This window comes from Pelodiscus sinensis, chromosome 1 (genome assembly GCF_049634645.1).
Source record: "Pelodiscus sinensis isolate JC-2024 chromosome 1, ASM4963464v1, whole genome shotgun sequence".
Lineage (NCBI taxonomy): Eukaryota > Metazoa > Chordata > Testudines > Trionychidae > Pelodiscus > Pelodiscus sinensis.
Genome location: NC_134711.1, coordinates 83,850,987 through 83,878,454, shown reverse-complemented (window position 1 = coordinate 83,878,454; position 27,468 = coordinate 83,850,987). Strand labels below are relative to the sequence as shown.

The 27,468-nt window shown below is 46.9% G+C and overlaps 1 protein-coding gene across 9 annotated transcripts in view; it reads left to right on the top strand.

Moving 5' to 3' along the window:
* The window catches only part of ANKS1B (ankyrin repeat and sterile alpha motif domain containing 1B), an 823,383-nt gene that overhangs the window by 367,309 nt on the left and 428,606 nt on the right, over window positions 1-27,468 (top strand). The gene's annotated exons all lie outside the window — the stretch shown is intronic.

Genomic DNA, 27,468 nt, shown 5'->3' with positions numbered 1-27,468 from the left:
GTTATGGTTCTGTAGTGTATATAATCCCATGCATGTGACGGGGGCATGTTGTATGCTTCCCAATATAAGTGAAGACAATAGTGGTTTGGTGGTCTATTTAGAGACTTGTGCCTGCTGATGCTGGTGCCATCACAGGGTGCATTACAGTAAAGAACATGCCTCATTGCTACATTGCCTGGAGAGGATAATTAATGGGCCTGGCACACTGAGTCTCTTGCCTTGCAATCAAATGTTTTGGTAACCGGGTTTGGTTCTTTAGAAGATTTGAAACCACAGACAGAGGAATACTTCTTTTTAGGGTCAAACAAAGATTTTTTATTTACTTTATAATTATTTTCACTATTTTTTATTTTTAAAACAATGTAGTATACAAAGAAAAAGTAGAAAAACAAATACAGTTAAAAAAACAAGAAATAACTTCCTACAGATATACCCTCCTGATTTACCTTTAAACAATTTATGGAGTTAACAAATATATAATACTCACGTTAAGAAAGATAGAAGCATTGTTTAGATTCAGGAGATATTCTTTTCTTTATGTTTTTCCTTTTTTTGAAAACTTGAATTAAGCTACACAACTTCAGCTACATCAATTGTCAGGGCTCAACAAATTATGGAAAACCCTACTCACCAGACAAAAAAGGGACTCGCCCTCCTCCCCAAAAGTGTTTTTTTTAATGGCATAAATTCCTAATAAGAATAAGAACAGTAATTACTAATATGTTCTTAATAAATATCACCGAAGTTATTAATAAATATCTTATAAACTTCTACCTTTTCCCTCTGCTGCCATGTCTTCTCCTCTTGCTCCATCAGCTCCCCTGGTGCCTGCTGCCCCCTCACTACCCCTCACCCTCCCCTGCTGTCCTGATTCCTGCCCTTCGCACTGCCCTCAGCCTTCCTGAGACCTGCCCCCCTCCACCAGCCCTTCTCTCCCCCCCCCCCGATGCCCACTCATCCAGTAGTCCCTGGCACCTGCACTCTGTAACTCTGATCAAGTGAGCTACCCCTCCTCATCCCCTCTCCTAACACCTCCCTCTACACAACTGCCCTGCCTTTCTCCTCTGAGGCTGGTCCCTCCCCTGCAGGTTTCTGCCCTTCTGCTTCACCCCCAGAATCTCCTGGCACCTGCACCCTCCTGGTTCCTCCCCCTTCCCTCATTGCCCCTGCCCCCTTTGCCCTCTTTTTCCCTGATACCCACCCCCTCAGCACCCTCTGCCCCCATTCCCCTCATGCCCCTGTCCCCTCACACATGCCTTGCTCCATCCCCACCTTACTCATGCCCACCCCTTCTTTCAAGCCTTCTCCCAGCACCTCCCCTTCCTCTCTCTATCCCCCAGTGCCCTTACCCTCTCCTCTCCCAGCATCACCCTGTTCCCCTCTCCCACTGATACCTCCCCTCCTGCCCTTTTCTTCATTGTCTGCACTTGGCCCCCTGGGATTTTCCTCTCCTGCACCCCTGTCCCTTGGTGCCTTCCCCTTTCTTCTTCTCCTGACTTCCTTCCCTCCACTCCCCTCAGCACAAGCCCCTCCCCCATATTTTTCCCCTCCCCCAGGGCCAAGCAAAACATTTCCCCCCCTTTTTTGTTGTCTTTTACACGTTTGCATTTTGCAATGTTTTTTTTGTTTGTTTTCATTTTTGTCCCAGCATTTTAGCCCTATAAATAGCAAATAGCATTTTCATTCATTTTTTTCCATAAAGGCAAAGGCGCTTCAAGTGAACTCCCCCTTTCACTCACTGCTGGGTCACAGAAGCCTTTTCCCTGCCCTGTCCAGCCTCTCCCTATGGACAAGCACCCCTCACTCCCAACCCACAGGGGAAACAGGGTGCAGGGATAGCACGGGGAACAGGAGGCACAGAGGCAGAGGGATGCAGGGATTGGGGGGAGCAGCATGTGGGGTGCGGTGAAGGCACGGGGAATGGGACACGGAACAGGAGGGGCAGAGGGATCGGGGTCTAAGGGCAGGACAGAGCTGGGGGAGAGCAGGGATGGGGGGAGCAGGGTGCAAGGGTGGCGCAGAGCCAGAGGGAGAGCATGGGATCTGGGGTGCAGGGGTGGCATGGTGAATAGGCGGCGGGAGCCAAATGGGGTGTGGGGCGGGCGCAGCTAGCCAGATGGTCGGCCGGGAGCGGTCTCTCGCTGGCAAGGGGCTGGGGCCGTGGCAGGACTGGAGCCGATGGAGCAGGGTCTGGCTCTGCCACACACCGCAACCAGCTGCCGGGGACATGCAGCCAGAGCCGAGCTGCCGCGGCCCTTTAAAATCGGTGGGGCCACGTTACACCAGCGTCCTGGTGTCTGCCGGCACTCCACCTCCTCGCACCGCAGCTGCACACAGGCAGCCCGGTGCTGAGAATCACCACAGTTCCCCCTTCCCGGCAACGCTCTGCTCCTCGGCCGGCTGGCGGATTGGATGGGGCCACGCTGCCCGTAGTGTGGGTTTCGGGCAGCCCGTTACAATGGCCCACCAAGCCAGTCCGCCCCTGCACTCACCAGCTGGCAATATCTACTTGCCACAGGCGAGAGGGCGAGTGTATTTGTCGAGCCCTGTCAATTGTGTACCTTAAGTCGAAATAGCTTAATTTTGCTTTTTGCGCTGTCTATACAGCAGGAAGTGGAAGGAAGAACACTCTTCCTTCTACTTCCCTTACTCCTTATAAAATGAGGGTTACAGGAGTCCAAGTAAAAAGTCCTCCAGCTTGCCATTATTTCAAAATAAAGGCTTGTGGTGTAGATGTGCACTGTTATTCTGAAATAAAGCTGCTGTGTAGCCATAATTCTAGAGAGCAAAGATAACTAAAGCTGGAGAAATAATGTAAGATTGAAGTCTATAAACAGAGACAGATTAAGGTACGGTAATTGACTTCTAGGTCAGTGCACAGATAGATGGCAATACTGTACTCAAGACTGGACACTCAGGCTATGTCTATACTGCAGGCTTTTTGCGCAAGAACAGCTGTTCTTGTGCAAAAACTTGTGAAGCATCTACACTTCACGCATGTTCTTGTGCAAGTAAATTTACAGTAAACCGTCAGAACAGAGGGCTTTTGCACAAGAGTTATTCCTCTCCCCACAAGTAATAAGCCCTCTTGCACAAGAGCTCTTGCTCAAGAAGGCAGCGTGGATGGGCAACAGGGGTTTCTTGCTCAAGAGAGCGTCTACACTGCCATGGATGCTCTTGCGTAAGACCTTTTGCACAAGAACTCTTGTGCAAAACAGTTTTTGCACAAGAAGCCTGCAGTGTAGACATAGCCATACAGTGCTTCTTGTTGTCATTGGTCATGACCAGGGCTCAACAAATAATGCAACCTACTTGCCCGTGGCGAGTAGATTGCAACCCAGAAGAGCCAGCGCAGAGCGATCTGCGCATGCACAGAACACAGAACTGCGTGAAACCGTGGAGCTGGCGAGTGGGGCTCACCACCGCTTGGCGAGCCCTGGTCATGACAACATATTTTCACTACAGTCTTTTCTGTTTAGCAAAATATGAGAAACTAACTCAGGCTCTTCCCTATACCGCAGATCATACTGGCTGCCATGGCATAAATATGATATGAATAGGGAACACATTAAGGAGAAAATTCCTGATGAGAACATAGTTAAATTTCCAACTAAGACAAAGCCTCAGAATCTACAAAAAGATATACCCTCTGCCTAAGGAAAGAAACCAAAGTGACACATTGCTAAATACCCAGAAAATCTCTTGGTTCTCCAAAAACATGTTTTTAAAAGAACTGAATACCTGGTTTTGCAAAAGTAGTTTAGCTGCTACAAAATCTTTCTATGATATTTTTGAATAATTTTCCCCGTGATTCCCAAGAGCTGTGATATTGACAGTGTTTTCATGACTCATCCACAAAATTATCCATGACAAATCTACAACCTGAATTATAGCAGATGAAAAAAAAATGGAATACTGAAAATAATGTCTCTATTATTTGAAAAGAAAAAGTTGCATAATTAAACATATCGTAGGTACACAGTGAAACTAATGACCGCATGCAATGCACTTCAATTACAAAGACACAAGTGGAGACTGAGTATTAAACAAATATTTGAAAGCCTCAATTTGTCTCTGGACAGTGATTTACAACAGATGTAGGAGATTGTGGAGAGTGGCTAGAAGAGTCAGACACAGCTAATTTCAAATTTTGTTAACCATATGAGTTACTTAGCAAGAGATATAAATGTAGTAGTGCTAAAAGTATATACGAAATACATCAGTGTTGCTTGCATGTAGCCTGGTATATGGATAAAGTTCTTATTTATCTCTTGCTTAGATGAGAGAGTCAAAAATGTGTATGAATGGTATGAATCCTTTAAGAGTCTTCCTTAATTGCAGTTTTTGGGTTCTTCTTCGAGTGGTAGCTCATGTTCATTCGAAGTAGGTGTGCGCACCGCATGCACCGCATCTTCCGGAGCATTTTCCCTAGCGGTACCCGTAGCGCCGGCAGGGCGCCCTCTGGAGTGGCGCCGCCATGGCGGGGCATAAGAACCCCTGCCGGCGCTGCCACACCTCAGTTCCTTCTTACCGTGGCGACGGTCGTTGGAGCGTCTCCATATCTCACAGTCTACTTAGTTAGTTAATGGTTCCCGTTCTCACATTCATTTGTAAATAGTTCTCACAGTTAGATAGTTAGGTTCTTTGCTTTATTCCTTCCCCCTTGGGGGTAAGGAATGCCAGGGCTGCAAGGCTTCAAGACGTGCGCTGACTGCGGGAAGTTTATGCCCAGGGGCGACCCACACGACAGCTGTCTTAAGTGCTTGGGTGAGGCTCATCTGGCTATTGCCTGTAAGATCTGCAAGTCCTTTAAGTCCCGTACCAGAAAAGAAAGGGTTTCCCACCTGAAACTTCTCCTCATGGAGACAACACTTCAGCCGGAACAGCGTGTGGTGCGCAGCGCACCGGCGCGCAGCGCACCGGCTTCCACGCGGGAGGCCCCTCACCGGCACCGCATGTCGGCGTCGAGTTCTCGGCACCGGTCGAACTCTCCTCCGACTAAGGGTATGTCTACACTACCCCCCTAGTTTGAACTAGGGGGGGTAATGTAGTCATACTGAGTTGCAAATGAAGCCTGGTATTTGAATTTCCCGGGCTTCATTTGCATAAAGCCGGCCGGCGCCATTTTTAAATGCCGGATAGGTCGGACCCAGTGCCGCGCGGCTACATGCGGCACGGACTAGCTAGTTCGAATTAGGCTTCCTATCCGAACTAGCTGTACGCCTGTGGAACGAGGTGTACAGCTAGTTCGGATTAGGAAGCCTAATCCGAACTAGCTAGTCCGTGCCGCGTGTAGCCGCGCGGCACTGGGTTCGACCTTGCCGGCATTTAAAAATGGCGCCGGCCAGCTTTATGCAAATGAAGCCCGGGAAATTCAAATCCCGGGCTTCATTTGCAACTCCGTATGACTACATTACCCCCCCTAGTTCGAACTAGGGGGGTAGTGTAGACATACCCTAAGAGAGTGAAGAAATCCCGGGGAAGGTCCCCTTCGAAGAAGACAATGTCGGTGGGGCACCGCACTGTGGGCTCTCCGGTGCGCGTATCATCCCCTCCGCACCGTCGGCACCGAGGAGGCCTAGGTAGTCCTGGTCACCTGCCTCTACACCGCCTGTCCACGCCAGATACGTTCGAGGCGGCGCAGGACCTTATTAGCCTCACGACCTCCCCTCCATCCTCGGTTGACTCGGAAGGGTCGAGGTCACCATCGTCGGAGGCTCGGCTGGCTATGGCTTCGCCCCAGCATGGCCCAGGTCGGCATGCTAAAGTGGCTTATGCGTCAGGACCACCCCATGTGGGGTCAGTATCGATCGCTACTTCAGCACCCTTCTCATCGCCGAGCCGTCACTCTCAGGGAGTTTCCAGCCATGCGTGAACTGAGCTGCAGTTGAGCTCCTTACCAGCTCCCGGCCTGGTGGTGCCGGTGCCGTATCTGAGTAGCCATGTGGCGTCCACTCAGACCTCTCTCTCCTCTTTGGAGGTCACCCAGGAGCCGGCGTCCGTCTCCATGCCTTCATCTGCACCGGCATCGACGCCGTAGTCTCGTCAGGCACCAAGCCTGGGCACCCCGGTGCCGCAGCTGCTGGCGACTCAACCGGCACCGGGCCTGGGCACCCCGGTGCCGCAACTGGATGCCGTAGAACCCTCGGCACCGGGTCTGGGTCCCCCGGTGCCGCAACCGTCAGTGAGCCTTCCGACACAGGGCATGGGTCCCCCGACCCCACAACGTACTCATGCGGGTAAGCCTGAGTCAATGGCAAGGTTGGCCCCGCTTTCTTCATCGGTTCCACCCTGGCCGGAGTCCGATTATTCCTCGGACTCGGATGCTGCCTTCGTCCGTTCGGGCTCCTCGAGGGCATCCTCGACCCATAGGTCCAGGTCCAGACATAGGAGGGAACACACTCAACAAACGTGGCCTCTGCACCCTCAGTGGCCTTTCTGGACCCCCTGGGCCTACCATCAGTGGCAAGGTCAGCTGCCTCCTTCTCTGGGGTGGGGGACTTCAGGGCACCGTTCCCAACTGTCAGCGTGCCTGTCCCGAGCCCCTCCCTCCCTCTCTGAGCACCTCAACCCGATCCAGTGGCACCGCAACCGCCGGCACCGGAGGTGGACCCATCGGGAGCGCAAGCTACTCAGACGGCTCCGCAGTTGGCGACAACTGTTCCTGTGCCACTTCAGGAGTCGTCGTCATCGTCCCCGGATGAGGCACTAGCAGACCCTGCCATCAATGGATGCCCGCATGCACTGGGACCTCCTCCGTCGCATGGCTGCCAACTTGGCCGTTCCGGTGGAACCTGTCATCGAGGACACGGAGCCAATGGTGGACATCCTCACGGAAGATGCGCCTGCGTGATTGGCCTTACCGCTTAACAAAACGGTATCAAAGATTACCAACGCCCTATGGCAAACACCGGCAACCTTGACCCCTACCTTAAAAGGGGTCGAGAGGCGTTATTACGTCCCAAACTCGGGGCATGATTACCTGTACTCACAACCCACCCCTGGGTCCTTGGTCATGCAGGCCGCGGCCCAAAAGGAAAGACTCCCTCAGCCGGGTCCTTCTCCAAAGGCTAGGGAGCCTAAGCGGCTGGACCTGTTGGGCCGTAAGGTTTACGCCATGGGGGCATTACAACTCTGCATCGCAAACCAGCAGGCAATGCTGAGTAGGTATGCCTTTAACACCTGGCAGGCCGTCGAAAAGTTCCGAGACAGACTCCCTGCGGAGGACCGCCAGGAGTTCGTGGCTGTTGCCTCAGAGGGCAAAGTCATCTTGCGAACTGCTCTCCAGGCGGCTCTGGACACTGTAGATTCAGCGGCCCGCACGATGGCAACTGGTGTCATTATGCGTCGGGGGGCATGGCTCCACGTTGCGGGAATTCCCCCGGATGTGCAGCACACAATTCAGGACTTGCCCTTTGAGGGCAAAGCTCTGTTCTCGGAGCACACCGACTCTAGGCTCCATACCCTGAAGGACACTAGGTCCACCCTGAAGTCCTTGGGCATCCACACGCCGGCCCCGCAGCGGTGACAGCGGCCCTATAGGAGGGGGGAGATAGCTCAGTGGTTTGAGCATTGGCCTGCTAAACCCAGGGTTGTGAGTTCAATCCTTGCAGAGGCCATTTAGGGATTTGGGGCAAAAATTCATCAGGGATGGTACCTGGTCCTGCTGAGAAGGCAGGGGACTGGACTTGATGACCTTTCAAGGTCCCTTCCAGTTCTAGGAGATAGGCAATCTCCATTATAAAAAGTCCCCCATGGGGAATACTGGAGGCACCGTTCCCAGGCCTCCAGTGGAGGTTCCAGGGCTGCTACGCACCCTCAGGGGGCTAGGGGTCAACATCATCGCCCCAGGACCGATACCCAGCATGGAGGTCCTCACAGTCCTTCCCATCAGGGCAAGCCTCAGTTTTGATGCCTTGTTCGAGAGTCCCATACCAATCTCCTGCCCTGGCCCCCTGTTTGGGGCCAGGCTATCCCTTTTTGCCCATGCTTGGGCCACAATAACTTCAGATGCCTGGGTTCTGAACATTGTAAGTGGAGGCTATTCTATCCCATTCCTAGGCCCGCCGCCCTCAAATCCCCCTTCGCCGTCTCTAGTAAGGGACACTTCTCACGAACACATCCTCTGTCAAGAGGTGTCTGCTCTCCTCAAAAAAGGAGCGATAGAGGAGGTTCCTCCGCAGCTGCGAGGAAGGGGTTTTTACTCCCATTATTTTTTTGTCCCCAAACCGAAGGGAGGGGTCCGCCCCATCTTGGACCTCTGAGATCTAAACGAGGCGGTAGTAAAACACAAGTTCAGAATGGTGATCTTGGCATCAGTCATCCCAGTGCTACAATTAGGAGACTGGTACGCGACTCTCGACCTCAAGGACGCGTACTTCCACGTGGCAATCAGACCCAGCTACAGGAGGTTCCTCAGGTTTATGGTGGGCCAATACCATTTTCAGTTTACGGTGCTCCCTTTTGGTTTATGTATGGCACCGAGGGTATTCACGAAATGCATGGCGGTGGTTGCTGCATATCTCTGCAAACAAGGGGTGCACGTGTTTCCGTACCTTGACGACTGGCTGATTCAAGGTCACTCGTACGGGCAGGGAGAAGCTCATGTGGCACTCACAAGAGCCCTTTTCCTAAGGTTAGGATTCCTGATAAATGTCGAGAAGTCATCCCTGATTCCCTCGCAACAGATAGAATTTGTGGGAGCCCTCCTCGATTTGAGGGTGGCAAGGGAGTTCCTGCCCAAGAGCAGGCTCCTCTCCATAGTGGAGCTGATCTTGGGGCTAACCCAGTCCCCTATAACGACCCCTCGGGTCTGCTCCAGGCTCCTAGGCCATATGGTGGCGTGTACGTACACGGTCTGCTATGCCAGATTGCGGATGAGACCCATGCAGGCGTGGTTGGCGAGGGCCTTCAGCCAGTCCAGGGGTCTTTGGGACTCAATAATTATGGTGCCCAAAGAAATTCTGGACTCCCTCCTATGGTGGACCCAGGAATCTGTGGTACGCAGTGGGGTCCCTTTCAGTACCCCTCCCCCCTCACTGACGCTGGTCACCGATGCGTCCGACCTGGGCTGGGGAGCGCACCTGGGGCGACACAGAACTCAAGGCCTTTGGTCCCCCTCCGAGCGTGCCCTACACAAACGTCCGGGAATTGCGGGCGGTGAGGCGAGCCTGCAAAGCCTTCCTACCAAGGCTCGCCCACCGCTCGATCCTGGTTCGTATGGACAACACAGCGGCGGTCTTTTACCTCAACAAGCAGGGTGGGGCGCCATCACCTCCCCTCTGCAAAGAGGCCCTGCAACTTTGGCATTTGTGTGTCACGCACGGTATCACACCTCAAGCGGAATACCTCCCGGGGTGCAAAAACCTGCTAGCGGACATGCTGAGCAGATCCTTTAGAGCCCACGAATGGACCCTCAAGGACTCTGCTCTCTGCCAGGTTTTCCGCAGGTGGGGTTATCCCTGCCTAGACCTGTTCGCCTTGGCAAGCAATGCCAAATGCAGAACCTACTGCTCCCTGCTGGGGCTGGGGAAATATTCCCTGTGGGATGTCCTGACGACCATGTGGCCAGAGGGCATTCTCTATGCCTATCCCCCGTTTCCCCTAATTTCCAGGGTATTCACCAGGGCAAGGACATTTTGGTCCTCGATCATTCTCATAGCCCCCAGGTGGCCCAGACAGTTCTGGTTCCCCATCCTGGTGGACATGCTTGTCCAGGACTGTGACGGACCGGGCCGTGTCTGGGCACAGCTTAGGGCGTCCGCTCAGGGCGAATTGCTCAAATCCGGGGCTCTTTACAGTCCCCCTGACTGGCGACCTCTCCACACAGGCCACAAACCAGTCTCACAGAGCGCTTCAGCAGCCTGCCTGAAGCCTCCCGAGCAAAACCCCTCCGACACCCCAGCAATATCCGTGCCCCAGATGGCCCCGGGCCTATACACAGGTGGGGGGTCCTAGCACCCAATCCCACCTACCCCGAACAAGTTCTGTCCGGTTCCAAGAAACTAGCCACAGATCCCTGGTCAATTTACCCTCCGGACCTTTACCCACAAATCACGCTGGGCCAATCCTTTAGAATCTGTATCTAAAGGTTTATTATTACAAGAAAGAAAAGCATGAGAGTAAGGTTATTAAAGTACAGTACGTTACATGCACCGAATCTCCCAGTTCTCGATGCAGGCTCTAGCAGAGATGTTGCAGCTGCTGGTTTAAAAGTTCTTATTGCACATCCTACGATCAGGATGGGTTCACAGGTCTTCCGGGCTCTTCAATCCCTACAGTGCTGCCTCTGGGATGAAGTGCTGAGCTGAGAACAAAATGGCATCGATCACATGGCCTCTTTATACTCCTTCCTGGCCTCTTCTAGTCTGCAGCAAGTCACCTGGTCAGAGGCCAATCTCTATATTTCCTGCTGGCTGCCCTCAGGTGACAAATCCCATTCTTTGGGTGTGTCCATAGCCTATTGAGAGCCATTGTTCCACAGGGCTTTGCTACTCAGCCTGTCCATAGCCATGCTTAACCACATTCACAGAAATATTCAGCTTCCACACAGATTACAGATTCCTACCTACACACACAGACATTATACACTCACATAAATAGCGTACATAAGATCAACAAACAATAATCTCCCATTCAATACCCCACATGGCTCCCCCCACACCAATTTCTGGGGCCAACACCCCCACCTAGGGGTGCAGCAGCGATCTGGCTGCTTTCCTCCAATTCAGCAACGTGACAAGGACCCAATAGCACTCCCTCTAGTCCGGAATCTGCTAATTCAACCCTGGGGCGAGAGGATCATGGTTCACCCGGATCTCCGGTCTCTCCACCTAACGGCATGGTTTATCCGTGGTTGAACCAACCTGAAAGGGAATGTTCCCAAGAGGTTCAGATGGTTCTCCTCAGTAGCAGGAAACCCTCTACTAGACGGTCGTACGCTGCCAAGTGGCGTCGCTTCTCGTCTTGGGCGTCCCGGAGAGGAGTACACCCGTCCTCGGCTCCTATTCCAATTATTCTTGACTACCTTTTCCAGCTTCGGTCTAGTGGCCTATCTTTCTCTATCAAAGTCCATGTGGCATCTCTCTCCGCCTTCCATGTTGGAATGGCAGGAGTCTCCCTTTTTTCTAACCCGGTGGTTAAACGGTTTCTTACTGGCCTGGAAAAGCTGTACCCCTCGGTGAGGGCCCCGCTTCCTGCCTGGGACCTTAACGTGGTCCTCCACAGGCTTATTCTACCTCCCTTTGAACCGCTGGCCACGTGTTCCCTGCTGCACCTTTCGTTGAAGGTTGCTTTTATCGTGCCCATTACATCGGCTCGAAGGGTGTCGGAACTAAGGGCGCTAACTGTAGACCCGCCCTACCTTGTTTTTTCCAATAACAATGTAAGGCTACGGCCTCATCCAGCTTTCCTCCTGAAGGTGGTATCACCATTCCACCTGTCCCAGGAGATTTCTTTCCCATTTTTTTCCCCAAAACCTCACGCCTCCTCTAAGGAGCGGGTTCTGCACTCCCTGGATGCCAAGCGGGCACTGGCATTCTACATTGATAGGACCAGGCCGTTCCGTAAATCACAACAGTTGTTTATTGCATTCGGGGACAGGGTCAAAGGGTCTCCTGTTTCCACACAAAGGCTATCAAGATAGGTGGTGCAATGCATCACAGAATGCTATCACCTGGCTGGTAAAACCCCACCCAGGGTGAAGGCACACTGCACCAGGGCGCAGGCATCCTCGGTGGCCTTTGGTGCCCAGGTACCAATCACAGAAATTTGCAGGGCAGCCATCTGGTCTTCCCTTCACACGTTTGCAACATACTATGCGCTACCTCAGCAGGTCAGGGAGGATGCAAGGGTGGACTCTGCAGTCCTCGAATCTGTGATGTAAATGTGTTTCCGGTTGTCTTTGTTCTTAAATGGTGCCTTATCAGTGTTGAATTGTTCAAATAAATCAGTTTATTATTCACCTCACTTCATGACTCTGGTGGTATGACTGCTCCGACCCCTCCTCCGTGGGGTTAGCTTAGTAGTCATCTACTTCCAATGGACATGAGCAACCACTCGAAGAAGAAAAGAACGGTTACTTACCTGTAACTGTTGTTCTTCGAGATGTGTTGCTCATGTCCATTCGACTCCCACCCTACCTCCCCTTCGTCGGAGTGTCTGGAAAGAAGGAACTGAGGTGGGGCAGCGCCGGCAGGGGTACTTATGCCGGCAGGGGTACTTATACCATGGCGGCACCACTCCAGAGGGTGCCCTGCCGGCGCTACAGGTACTGCTAGGGAAAACGCTCCAGAAGACGCGGTGCGCACACCTACTTCGAATGGACATGAGCAACACATCTCGAAGAACAACAGTTACAGGTAAGTAACCGTTCTTTTCTTCTACTTTCAGTTTCTCATGTATTATCTCATATGCCTGGAATGTCGTCCTGATTCTTACACACCAAACAATTTCAGTTTTAAATCCTTCTTTATAATCCTCTTGGCAAATTCCTCCAACATTTCTCTTTAATACCAATTCTACAAGACAGATGTTATCTGATGCATCATAGAAATGTGAGTCACATTGTAAGCCCTCTCACGTAAGTATCTTTAATACACTTTTGAAGAGCCAGGCAAACTTTTTTTTTTTATAGAATGACCTATTGCTAAAGAAAAAGACTAAGTCAGAAGATAAAAATTGTGTTCTGACTCTGCCATTAACCTTCTGTATGATCTTCACTCTGAGGCTATGTCTAGACTGCGGGTTTCTTTCAGAAGAACCTTTTTTCGGAAGAGATCTTCCAAAAAAACTTCTTCCAAAAGAGAACATCCACACTGCAAAAGCACAATAAAAAAGCTATCTGCTTTTTCGAAAGATAGCATCTGCACTGAATGGACACTATCTTGCATTTCAGCTGTGATTACTAGGGACAGAGTAGCCACCAGGGTACATGTGCTTTTTCCTCTTTCTTCTTCTTTCAAAAGAACTCCCTTTTCCCTGTCCACATGTTACCCCAGAGTCTCAGTAACAAGCATAATCTTTAGAATTAATTTAGAATTTAGGATAAGGGATCTGATTGATGATATTAAATGCTCTGGTTACCAGAAGGGAGGCCCTTGAAACCGTATCTGATCACCGGTGATTTCTTCCCCCCCCCCCCAAAAAAGACACACTTGGAGTCCAGATTATAGTTCACTAATATATTGTAGAATTTAAACTGACAAGTGCATGAACAAGAACAAAAACAACCACCAACAAATCCAACACCACCCCAAAACAGAAGAGAAGGAAGACAGAAAGATCCCCAATACAGGTAAGGTATTTATATGTTACAACAGTCTCTGTGTTGCCAATGGTGGTACTGCTGCTTGCAACCTTCTACCTTTGGGCTCAGCTTAGCTCTTAGGCTGTGTCCAGACTCAGGGTTTTTTTCGGGAAAAGTAGCCTTTTTCCGAAAAAACTTCCCCTGCGTCCAGACTCAAGCCGCGTTCTTTCAAAATTAAATCGAAAGAACGCGGCTTTTCTTTCGATGGCGGTAAACCTCATTTCACGAGGAAGAACGCCTTCTTTCGAAAGTTCCTCTTTCGAAAGAAGGCGTTCTTGAATGTAAATAGGGCTTCTTCGAAAGAGAGCATCCAGACTCACTGGATGCTTTCTTTCGAAAAAGCAAGCCGCTTTTTCGAAAGTTCAACGTGCAGTCTAGACGCTCTCTTTCGAAAGAGGCTCTTTCGCAAGTGATCCCTCGCAGTTCTGGGATGATTTTCGTTGGACCACAACGGAGTGTTTAAGGGACTATGACAATGTTATGGTCCGAGGCAGGTAGAGATCAAACACCTCTGCTTGGTGTATACCAGATCACCAGTGCTGAGTCTTCGCCACAGCGTAGTGTGGGAACCCACCACAGTTATGAATAATCCCTGTGCCTTTGCCTTCTGTGACACTGTGCTGCTCTCGCAGACATAGACCGGAACACTGACCACCCACCCCTGGGTGCTGTGCTTTTTTTCCTTTTAGAACCTTTGACAGGTCAACTGTAAACTTGAGTAGGGTGGTGTGCACAATTCCGGGCTGGGTGCAAAGGATCTTGTGTGCCTGGTGCAATTTTGGTACTGAGTGCAGACACAAGGTGGGAAAAGTTTAACTGACTTTCCAGAAACTCCATTTTGTTTTCACTTACTGATAGCATCAACTGCTCCTTTAGGTGTGCACCTTACCTACATCCTATTTACAACAATTACATTACATTATAAACATTATAAACACATCAACATTATAACACCATGTGAGGGGGTTCACTCACCACTGTAGCAGGGGTCTGCCGTCTGCCTCCGGAATCAGCTCCTTCTGCTAGCAGAGTATCGTCCCTCTGGTGGGGCTTCCCCTCTTTCCTCCAGGCCATGTCATCCTCTTTACCATACTGCCCTCCGGCAGTGCCCAGGTCCGTCTCTGAGCCCCCCTTCTGGGTGTTGTTGTTTCTCCACCGGGCCATTATGCAGGCCCTGCAGTCTGGGGGTTTGTTTGGCTAGAGCGCCCCTAGCCTAGCCTAGCCTAGCCTAGCCTAGCCTAGCCTAGCCTAGCCTAGCCTAGCCTAGCCTAGCCTAGCCTAGCCCTGCCTTGCCTTGCCTTGCCTTGCCTTGCCTTGCCTCCCCAGCCCTGCTCTAGCTCCAGGGAGCCTCCTGCTTCCCCAGCAGCCAGGCCCTCACTGACCTTCCTCCTGGGAGCCGCCGCCCAGGTTCTTATATAGCCCCCAGCTGGGCCCTCATCCCCTAATGCAGCCCCAGCTGGGGCTAAACTCCCCAGACCTGCTTCAGGCTGGGGTTTGCCCATAAAGGGCCAGTGCAGGGCGAACGCCCTGTCACACACCACTCTAACACACACACACCTTTTTCTAAAAGAGCTCTTTCAGAAAAAGGCTTCTTCCTTTTTACAAACACTGGAAAACCCCCTCTGTTCTTTCAGTTTACTTTCTGAAGAATGCAATTGCAGTGTGGATGTAACCCAGGTTTTGTCAGAAAAATGGTCATTTTTCCAACAAAACTCTATAGTGTAGACATACCCTTGGGCTACGTCTACACTGCAGGCTTCTTGCACAAGAAGCCTTTTGCTTGCGCAAGAGCATGTCCACACCTGTATGGATGCTCTTGCGCAAGAAAGCTCTGATGGTCATTCACAGAACGGCCATCAGAGCACCTGTGCTTTTTCAGATAGGTTCTTTTTGTGCAAGAAACCCCTGTGGAGCGTCCACACTTGACTTTTTGCACAATAGGAGTTATGCCTCGTAAAAGGAGGTATACCTACACCGGAAAAAGCCCTCTGTTCTGCCATTTGACTGCCAATTTACTTGCGCAAAAGTGCATTTGAGGTGTGGACGCTCTGCAGATTTTTGTGCGAAAATGGCCGTTTTTGGCAAAAACCTTGCAGTGTAGACGAAGCCTTAGTCTCTGTGTGCTGGATAATAATTCTTAATCATCTTTGTTATGTTCTTCAGATGATTCTTTCTATTACAAAGGTGCTATAAAAATACAAAGTATTATTTGTTATGTGAATAATGTGTTAATAAAGAATTTGTTAATGTCAAAATTTTGAGTGATCTCAAAAAAACCCAGGTCCTCCAGGAAGTTGATATTCAATATGTGCTTATCTTTCTTTTGCATCAACAGTAAAAATCACAAAGTGGTTTTGCCATTGTGCTACTGAAGGTCATTCAATTCATAATGAACATGATCTAAGCCAGGCTTATGTTTCAACAAATTAAGCCTAAATTAAGGTTAAAGATGTAGTTTCAGTTCAAATCGGCAATAGATTTTTCATTTAAATTAATAATTTATAACAAATATATCAATCATCTTTTGGCTGTGTGGTACACTACATTGGTTCCCAGACCTCAGAAGCTTGAGTTTATGCCAATCATTATACTCAAGTCTTGTGAGATCATCCTTGTTGAGATGTTTGCTGTATCCTCCCACAATGCTATTAAACAGATTGTTTTAGCTGTTAGAGTGATTTGGATTTGCATGGCTCCTAACTTCAGATTTAACTAAAGAATGAGCATGTTTCCTGATAGATGAAGCCTCTCTGAGAGGACATTTCTTGCCAATATTTGAGTGATCTGTTTCTGAGTGAGAACTGCCTTCTCAATCTTTTCTTCAGAGTGCAACAGCAGTCTCGAGGATTTGTCAAAGATTTAGTCCCCAGATTTAGTCGTTAGAAAGGAGTCAACTCACTCATCTCAGGTTTACTACAAATTTCAGGTTAGATTATAGGCCCATAACACCCTGAGTCTTTGACAAGACCAGTGCCATAAAAGTATATATACACCTTGGAAATGTGGTGGGAGGGCAAAAAAATGTATTTGAAAAGCAGTTTATCTACAACAGGGTAGCTGGATGCAGCCCCCGACTTGCCTGGATCTGGCCCACAAGGCTTGGGGCTCCTCCCCCCAGCATTGGGGAGCCTGCATCGGTGTTCCAGCTCCCCCTATCCGACCATGTGACTAGAGCACACAAAATCTACTAGTCCTGGTGTGGAAAGGGAATGTCTTTTCCCTTCATAGTCGGGGGCCATGCCAGTGAGGGTTTTGTTTTTCTTTTTTGCTTCCCACTTTTGTGCAGCCCCCGACTGATTTTTCTGTGGATCGGTGGTCCTTGGCACAAGAAAGGTTCTCCACCCCTGATCTACAATTACAGCCATAGTTCTTCTAGGTATAAAGAGACCCTGAAAACTAAGATATCAATCTAGGAACTTTGAGTCTATCCTACAGTCATCTGGGATGGAATCTGAGACTCATTCGTTGGCCCAGGAGGTCTCCATAATACTTCCTTCCAAGAAAGCTAAAGCTATGATCCTATTTCTGTTGCTTCAGTTGATTCTGCATCTCTCTTCACAACTTCTCTTCTATGTGGATCTATCATATGCTTATGGTGCATGAAATTGCCTAATGTGAAATACTAAATTCTGTAGTCAGCTTGGAAATAGCCTCTTCAACTTCCACATTTACTATTGGATGCCCATCTGTTTTGGGAAGACATTTCTCTCCTCAACATCATGCTTCTCTAAGGACGCTCATCAGACTAGATAATCATAATGGTTCCTTCTGCCCTTAAAATCTATGAATCTGAATGGTTAGCTATTGAGCTTTTTTTAGACATCTTGTTATTTATTTGGTATCTTAGAATTCCAGTAGAAAAGCAGATTGACTGTTCTCCTGAATCTCCTTTCACCATCTGTGAAGCTTTAGCTAATGCTTTCCTTTATCTTGCTCATATCCAAATATGTGAAGAGAGTTCACCAATTCACAATGATGATTTATTAAACGTTTATACTTACTGGAAGTCAGATTTTCTAGCTAGTAAGGTAATTCAATGAGTAGTCAAATCACTAAAGGACAACCTCATCAAGAATTATAGGGAGAAAATCATATATCTCTGCCTCACTTCAAATACACTTGCAAAATTACCAGCAAGTACTGATGTAGCATAATTTCTTGTCCTGGGACAGACAGCTCTTGTTACTGAATGAGCTTCCAGAATTGTCAAAAGGACACAAGAATAATTTACATCCTATATGATTAGTTTACATTAAGATTTGCCTTCATATTTTCCACCACTATTCTATCATTGATGCAGCTTCACCAAAGGTAGCAATGAGTGGGAATGCTGTGGACAGACCACCTAAGATTCTAACCATTGTCAGCTAGACTTGGGTTTTCGTTTGAGGAACATGATGGCTAAAATGTGGGCAGGTGACTCATACTAACATTATCACCATTTTCAAAAGCTTCAGCAGGGTAGCCGTGAGAGGCTAGGTCTACACTACAGGAGGTATCCTGGAAAATACCAGAGGTATCCTGGAAAAACTCCACCATGCCCACTTTTTTTTGCGTAAGAGCAGACATACTCTTTCAGAAGCCCTGTCTTCCTCCTTCCACAAGGAAGAAGTGCTCTTCCAAAAGAGGAGGCTTTTCTGAAATTTGGCCCAGTGTAGACAGGCCAAATTTCAGAAAAGTCTCTTCCGAAAAAACTTTTGTATCTTTTTCTGATAGATCAGGTAGTGTAGACATAGCCCGGGTCTGTAACTGGAAAAACTTAAATAAAGGAATAATCTAACAGCACCTTAAAAACTAACAAAACATGTAGAAAATGGTGTCATGAGCTTTTGTGGGCACAACCCACTTCTTCCGATGAATGGAGTTAATAAAGGTCCAGTTCCAAAATAAATATGGGCTTGGGGGAAGAAGGAAAAATGGGGAAAGAAACAGTCAATTAGAGTGTTCGTGCCATAGGAAGCTGATAGAGAAGGTGCAAATTGTTCTTCAGTACCCATTGTTTGGTTTTTTAAGTCATTAGGATGTGGAATGTAATAAGTAGAGGTGGATCGCTGGTAATGCAATGGTGGAAAATGTGAAGTAAAATGCTATGGTAAACATATTAATGAGTGTTAAATAATATTATGAAGCATATACAATGGAACTTGCAAAAACAAAATTGTAAATAGTTTTGCAATATTTATTTACAACATTATTTAAAATTATCTGTGAAAGTCTTGTATTTAATTTCTTGATGACTGATCTTGTTTTCCTTTCTCTAATACTACTTAGTCTGAAATGTGCTCATAATAGATTGATAGGTAATATTTACTGTTTTCTGTTATTCCAGATACTAATCTGAAAGGATAACAAACATCACAGGGTTTAAAATTAAGGACAACAACCTCAAACTTAATAATAATTAATAATTTAATAATGACAGTCAAGGTTTATGTTCCTATTGTGCTTACAAACATTTTTAAAATATCTTTCACACCTGAGAGGGTAAAAAATTAAAAACTCTATCTAATCAAACTTAAACCCGACATGTTTTGTGATCTAAAATTTCATCTAATTCTCCCAATTATATTGTAAATCTTTTCATCATATCTTTGTAATTCTGAGTTCTGTCTTGGATCAAAAGTATCAAAATACCATAAGATGGTGGTTCTTTCAGTGTTTCCAGCCCAAATGGAAATTAAATAGACTGGTGATCCCATGAAGAACCCTCCCCTTGTGGACTTTGCAACCTGTAACTGCTGAGCTAGGAGCATCAGCATTTAATATCTGTCAATTCTTAGCGCATCCCTAAGAACAGGAAATAACCCTGATTTATCTGATGCTGTTTGGTCATTGTTGACATGGTAATGGTGGCCACTGTGTACATGTGTAATCTTATTGAAACCAGTGGGGGCTGCATGTATATATCAGAGGGGTACAGTTGGACCCCAAGTTTGGACTAATGTTGAACATGGAAATGCACAAGTTATATTGAATGTGAGCATACAACAATTGAATCTGATGGTATTAGAATAAGACAAAATTCAATTTTAGTACAAGAAACCTTTTGCTGTTACATTGTTTGTGCTTTGATGCAAGGACCTGTCTTGGGTTGTGCGCTCTATTTGCCTGGCACACATCTAGATACCGTAAAATAAAAAATAATAATGAAATCCCAGAATTGGTTAAAAATATTTAGATGTCTTTAAAAACTGTATTATATGCCTGATCTTTCTTTATGCTGCCAACATTTCTTTTAATCGGTCTTTAAAATAAAATCCATTTCCTCATGGCAGCATGTGGCATATTCACCCCAGAAAACACAGAGTGCTAAATATGTATTCTTATTCCTGTAGCTCCCATTGGCACACACAAGACTTATTTATGAATTACTGTTATTATATAAAACCACTGGAGAAAGGTGCCTTAAAGACCTTTAAATAACTATTGCATACTGGTTTAATCCTTTTTACAACGTCATCAGGTTCAACTGTTCTACTTTTTCCAAATGTCATAGTTTGAACTTGTGACTTTGAATATAATAAGTATTCTGTTAACCTAGTCAAGTGTTATCTTTTAAAGCCCTTAGGGATTTATTATTGGAATCTCCTCTGAAAGGAGATTGTGTCTTCAGCATCCTTGGGATTACGTCAACTATGCTCTGTTGACTAGATGATATACAAAAGAGGCCAAAATTACTTCTTAACACTGCCATTTTAGCATTACTTAGTTAATGTTGGGTATTTGGAAACACTTTTGTCTATTCAGAAATAGTTCAATATTTCTAGTAATAAAGTAAAAAGCAACTACATAATGCAATTTTGAATTATCTATGTAAATATAACAGATTGCACTTTTGTGCCTGAAATACTGCTTTAACAGCACAAAGCTTGTTTCATAATCAATGTACTTCAATTTGTGCCAGGAATACAGACAGCATCTTACTTTGCCTTGTTCTGCAAAGTGCTTTGAGTTTTATACATGGGAAGAGCTGTGGAAGAGTTTGTTAAACAACTGGCATTTTCAATGCCATACTGGCATGTTCAAAAGTTCTAAGTAAAATCTTTTAAATCTCCAAGATATGAAGTAATTTGTATAGGGGAGAGACAGTATAGCACAGTAGTCCAAAAGTTATCAAGTAATTTGGTGTAGGGTGAAAATTGTTGATATCTTTAGTGTACCAGAATGCATTAAAGACTTTGTAAACAACCACTCCCATCTCCTAACCATGCAAAAACAGAATGGGACTAGAGTCTTGACTAGATACTTCAGTCCAGCTGTGTGAAGGTTGATGTACAGTGCACTGCTAGTAAGAGTGCAAATTGTGCATAAATTTGCATTGCTGCTGTATTAATTATCTCCAAGGTTGTCAGTCTTGTACTATGATTAAGTCCTCACATGGAAGAATACCTTCTGGTTTGCCCTAGTGAGAAGTACAGAAAGAGTTCCCATCTGGTATATAGGTGAGCTATGTATTGACTGAAGGTTCATAAAATGATGTTATTCTTTAGAACAGGGATGAGATTTGGTTCTCCAGGGTTAGCACCTGACGGACCACCACTGCAATATTTATCTGCGCCTCCACAGATACTGGTGATTCCAACTCCTGTTGGCTATGGATCACTGTTCCCAGCCAGTGGGAGCTGTGGAAAGTGGTGTCCTAGTTCACATCACTTCCCACAGTTCCTATTGGCCAGGAACGGCAATCCATGACCATCAGGAGCTATAATCGTCTATACCTAAGCAGTGCAGGTAAATATAGCAGCAGCCCACCAGAGACTAACTCTGATGAACTGCTGCCATTTTATTGCCCACCTCTGCTCTAGAAACTTTGACAGATGCTGTGAGATTTTGATTCTTTGCTATACAGAGGGAGAGGAGTGCTGCATCATTCCATCCTTAGATGCTGAGTGGTTTTTGGCTTCTCTTGAGAAAATATTGCTGCAGGTAATTTATTGTAAACTTAATTTCTGCACCCATTCATTGGATTAACACAATCTGCATTTGCATGCTCAAACATGCATGTGCTCAGATAATTGCTTAAATATTTAGATACTTAGAGGTATATGTACATATTTTCACAAGCAATGGTGTCATGATTGCAGGGCAAACCTCACCTTACATCCCTTTTCCCAGTTTAAAATGTACCCCTGAGGTGACAGACTTCACTTCCCTTATCTCTCTCCTGGTTAGAACTCCACTGTAGGATTTGATCTCTGGGTTTCAGCTGCCCCTCACCCCAAGTTATGTTAATACAGCAAGTCTAACTGTATTTGGCTCTTGCAGGAAACTTCTCTTGGGAGCCTGTAACTCCAAACCAAAACCACTGGATAACTCCAAATAAAATTTTTTCAAAACAGAATATTGTTTATACACAGCTAGTTACATAGCATGTACAGGGAAGGTTAAAACACTGCAAGCCAAGAGGCATCTGGTCTCATCTAAATAGTATCCTTTTCTTGCAAGTGTTGAAGTTTTGGTAAACTTCATTTACCAGCAGTCTCCATCTGTGGGCTGGGCAGAGAAAACTACCCTACAGCAGTTTCTCTCTGTCGCTCATCCCCCCTGCATCTCTCTCCAAACAGCTGTTGTCTGGTTACCACCATTCCTCTTAGGCTATGTCTACACTGCAGAGCTATTTTGAGATACCGAAAGTATCCCAAAATAGATATTCTGCGTCTTTTGAGCAAGCCCGTTATTTTGAAGTACAACAGGCTCGCTATTCCAATGTCCTGGTACACCTCATTTCATGACGGTTAAGGGATGTTTCAGAATAGCGCTTTATTTTGAAATTTGGCATTGTGTAGACAGCGCCAAATTTCAAAATAAGCTACTTTGAAATTACCTCAAAATAAGCTATGCAATTTGCATAGTACAAATTGTGTAGTTTATTTCAAGATAAAGGTGCTGTGTAGAAACACCCATACTGTCCAGGCAGGAGGGTTTAACAGTTCAGTGTTCTAATTTTAGGCTCAGGCCTTTGGAAAATAACCTGTTTGCCTGGGAAAAGACAGACAGGTAGGCATTTCTCAATTAAGAATTACCTCATTGTTCTCTTGTAAACCGTTGATATTTTTCCTTGGTGTTTTTTTTTCCTGTCATTTCATTTCCTATTTATTTCCTCTTGGAATCCATACAGCCTATCAAAATAATATCAGGGAGGTAAACCGAGGAACATATAATATTCATACAAAATAATAGATATCTATCTTTTTTTCCACAAATGGCCATATGCACAAATGTTTATTAGTGCATCTTACAATGGATGTCTTTCTATTATTCCCTTCAGTTATTAAGGTACAAACACATGGGCTACGTCTAGACTGGCATGATTTTCCGCAAATGCTTTTAACGGAAAATTTTTCCGTTAAAAGCATTTGCAGAAAAGAGCGTCTAGATTGGCATGGATGCTTTTCCGCAAAAGCACTTTTTGCGGAAAAGCGTTCATGCCAATCAAGACATGCTTTTCCACAAAAAAGCCCCGATTGCCATTTTCGTGATCGGGGCTTTTTTGCGCAAAACAAATCTGAGCTGTCTACACTGGCCCTTTTGCGCAAAAGCTTTGCGCAAAAGGACTTTTGCCCGAACAGGAGCAGCATAGTATTTCCGTAAGAAGCACTAATTTCAGACGGTAGGAAGTCAGTGTTCTTGCGGAAATTTAAGCGGCCAGTGTAGACAGCTGGCAAGTTTTTCACACAAAAGCAGCTGCTTTTGCGGAAAAACTTTCCAGTTTAGATGCAGCCATGCAGAATACTTAGATTCACATTTTGATAGGTTTTTTAGATAGCCATAAAGCTATCAAAAATTTAAAACATTTTTATGAAAACTTGTCATTCCATTCCATTGATTTTTGAAAAGGAACATTTTTCATTCATTTGAAAATTTTGGTTTTAGAAATTTCTGGAAGTTTCTCCTTCACTTCTACCATCCACATTTCCTTTTTTGTTTGTTCTCCTTTTATTTTTCCTCTCTCCCCCTCCACCCTTTTTTCTTTGAAAAAGGGAGATGGAGCAAGAGCACTGTAATAAAAATAATGTATTGAAAAATTCCTATTTTTCCAGTTTGATCCATAAAATGGTTATATTAATTTTTTGAAACACTTGATTCTTCTTCGAGTGGTCCCCGGGGGTGCTCCACTGTAGGTGTTGGGCCTCATCCCAGCACTGCAGTCCGGAGATTTTGAACAGCCATAATCAGCTGGATCGCACCTGCGCATTGCGATCTCGCAGCGTTCACGCCCACCAGTTCCTCTTCAGCTGCCTTGGGTCGCAGATGGAGCTTCCCTCATCTCCGCTTCTCTCTTCCTTAGAGACCTAAAATAGTTGTTAGTTAGTGTTAAGATTGTTGTTCTGTTAACTTAGTAGAGATAGTTGTAGTCTAGTTCTAGTTTTATCAAAAAAAGTTTATTATCCATTATATATAGTTCTTAGTTAGTGTTAATCAGTTTAAAAAAAAGAATAATAATAGAAATACAGAGAGAAGATGACAGAAAGAATGCCGGGTTCACCCAGATTCAAGAAATGCGATTTGTGTCGAGATGCAATGCCAGCCTTGGATGGCAATTCATCTTGCATCAGGTGCCTGGGTGAGGGCCATGTCCCTCAAAAGTGCATTAATTGCACTAAACTTATGGCCAGAGTGTGGTGCGATAGGGAGCTGCACCTGCGCATGCTTTGCTCGACAAGGCACTCCAACCGGCAGAGACAGGGTCTCCCTAGCCACCTCCTCAGAAGCAGAGGGCATCCTCCCCTGGGGCAGCCCCCACAAGGAAGAAGACAGTGTCTCCGGCACGTTCACTGCCAACAGCTCCGAGTAGCAAAATAGGCTCAGGAGCCAAACTTGGAATGTCCAGCTCCCGTTCGGGAGCTTCTTCTAAACAGAAAAAGATGGTGGACATGGAACTGCCATCACCGACCGCTGCGTCGGCACCGAGCGTGACAGCACCAGAGACTGAAGTATCTCTGCATGAGCCACTGGCACCGAGACCATCCGCACTGGCAACCTCAGCACTGAAGCCGCACACAATGCCTAGGCCTTCCGACTCAGCAGCCCCAGCACCGAAGCCATCCACGCCGACACCCCGGCACCGAAGCCATCGGTGCCACAAACACCAGCACCGGAGCCTGATCACTCGGTGCCACAATCCAACCCGGCACCTACAGCAAGTTTGCATAGGAAGGCGTCAGCCAAATCTAATAGACATCGTCAATGTTGCCTTCTCCAACATTCTCCCCGGCACCATAGCCCTCCCCTCCGGCACCGAGATCGCCAGAGCTGCAGCATTACTATATGCACCACGAGCGCTATGGACAGAGTGAGCGAGGCAGGTCTCCGTTTAGATCAGTGCCGTACACGGCCATCACTCTAGGCAAATATCAATGTCGCCACCCTGTTCTTTGAGGAGTTCATGGTACTATTCTTGATCACCAGAATATGACAGGCATTATAGTTGCTCCTACAGACACTCTCCACCACATCAGTATTATTACAATCACAGGGACCATACGGCCCACTATCGCCATTCTAGGAGAGCCTCTCCCTGTTATTGCAGGGCATCCAGTCGAGCTTCTCTCCCACAATCTGACAGAGATGAACACATAACCTCCCCAGCGCTGTCAAATTCTCCTCCTCAGCCACAACTACAATCAGAGCCTGAAGAAGGTCAGTTGTCAGAGGTGGAGGAGCAACACCCAGACCAATCACCGGAGGACAGATCATCTTCCTCACCCAATGAAGCTGTCATACCAGGGGATATTTCTCCACCGGATCACATGAAACAGTTTCAGGACCTCTTCAAGGGCTGGCTTTGACACAGGTGGTCCAGTTGGTATAGGTTCAGGAAAAGAGGCACCGTCTCCTGAAAGATTTCCAGCCCACACAGAAAGCCAGAGTGGCTCTTCCAATTGATGAGGCTAGCATAGAAGCAGCAGAAGAGATCTGGTAAATGCCTACATCTATAACCCCAACGAACAAAAGGGCAGACAAAAAGTATTTTGTTCCATCAAAGGGCTTGGATTTTCTCTTTAATCATCCTCAGCCAAACTCACCGGTGGTGGATGCTGTACATCATAGAGCAAAAACCCCCCAGTATAGAGTGACTGCTTCGGACAAGGACAATAAGAGGCTTGACCTCTTCAGAAGAAGGGCTTGACCTCTTCAGCAACTTTCTTATTGAGAATTGCAAATTATGTGGCGTTGTTGTCAAACCATGATTTCGACAACTATTCAAAGTTAACCTCAATCATGGATCACCTTCTGGACTCAAATAAACAGATATTGAAGGCGATAGTCCAAGAGGGTTATGCATCAGCTAGGACAGGGCTGTAGATTGCCCTGGACGTGGTGGACATGTCCGCCCAAGCAGTAGCCACTGCCATAGATATGAGGAGATCCTCATGGTCAGGGCTCGACAAATAATGCAATCTACTCGCCCATGGTGAGTAGATGGCAACCCGGAAGAGCTGGGTTCGGGCGATCTGCACATGCGCAGATCGCTGGACAGCACAGCTGGCGAGCAGGGCTCGCCGCGGTTCGGTGAGCCCTGCTCATGGTTATATTCCGCGGGAGTCCCCAAGGAATCACACACCAAAGTAGAGGACCTTCCATTTGACAAACTCAAGCTCTTTGTAGAAAAAACTAATGTTGTTCTCCATTCCGGGAAAGACACACATACTACCCTCAGAACCTTGGGTATGTACACCCCTCCATACCACAGAAGGTGATATCAACCATTCCAAAGACGGTATGACACTTACCATTATAGGCAGCAGCAACAGCAGGGGATTGACCAGGCCAGACAATGCCCTCAGAGAAGAAGAAACCAAACAAATCAAGCACCTGCTGCATCTACAAACAAGCAGCAAGTTTGACTTCATTGTCAAGGGCTCCGAACTACTCTCCACAATCACTGAGAAACATCACTGTCGACTACTCTTCCATTATCATCTCAGGCCATTTTATCATCAATGGACCGCAATTACTTCCGACCTCTGGGTTTTAGAGATCGTCTCCTCCGGACTCACCATTCCCTTTATGTCCATACATCCCACAACCCCACTCACTCCATGCCTCTTCAGGGACCCCTCTCACAAGGCTCTCCTCCAGCAAGAGCTCAGTCAGTTTCTGTCTATTGGAGCAGTAGAGAGAGTACCAAGTGAATTTCGTAGAAGAGGGTTTTATTTGTGTTACTTCCTCACGCAGAAAAAGACAGGATGGAGACTCATACTCGACCTTCAGAAGTTAAATCGATACTTAAGGAAGCAACGCTTCAGGATGGTGACTGTTGCTTCTATAATTCCATCGTTAGACTGTGGTTCACAACTCTCGACCTCCAAGATGCCTATTTTCATATTATAATCCACCCAGCTCACAGGTGTTTTCTCAAATTGATAGTAGGGGAGGAGCACTTCCAGTATCGGGTGCTACTCTTCAGTCTGTCAGCGGCACCCAGAGTGTTTTCAAAGATTTTGGCACTAGTATCAGCATACTTGCAATGGCAAGGAGTCGTCATTTTTCCTTACCTAGACAACTGCCTAATAAAGGACGTTCCCTTGCAGAGGCTCAACACATGATGGAGAAATCAAGACAAACCTTCCATGCACTAGGCCTAATGATAAACAAGCAGAAGTCCACAACTACCCCTGCGCAAACTCTGGATTTCATAGGCGCACACATCAACTTGGTATCAGCGCACGCATATTTACCGACACAAAGGTTCCAGGTGATTCAGGATCTCATAACCATATTCAACACCAGCCCTACCATTTCGGTACTTACCTGTCTTCAGTTACTGGGGCACATGGCGTCCACGACCCATGTGGTACAACATACCAGATTGCATCTCCATTGCCTTCAACATTAAGGGTGTGTCTAGACTACAGGGTTTTGTCAACAAAAGTGGACTTTTGTCAACAAAACTATACCTGCATCTACACTACCGCCAAGTTCTGTCGACATAACATCGACAGAACTCGGCAGTTTTGTCGACGGCAGTAAACCTTGTTCTGTGAGGAATAATGCCTTTTGTCGACAGAAGGTATTTTTGCATCTACACTGTCCTTTGCGTCTACACTCTCATGTCGACAAAGCGGCTTGCTTTGTTGACAGAACTGGATGTAGTCTAGACGCTCTTTGTCGACAGAGGCTTTGTCGACAGTATCTGTTGACAAACCTCTGTCAACAAA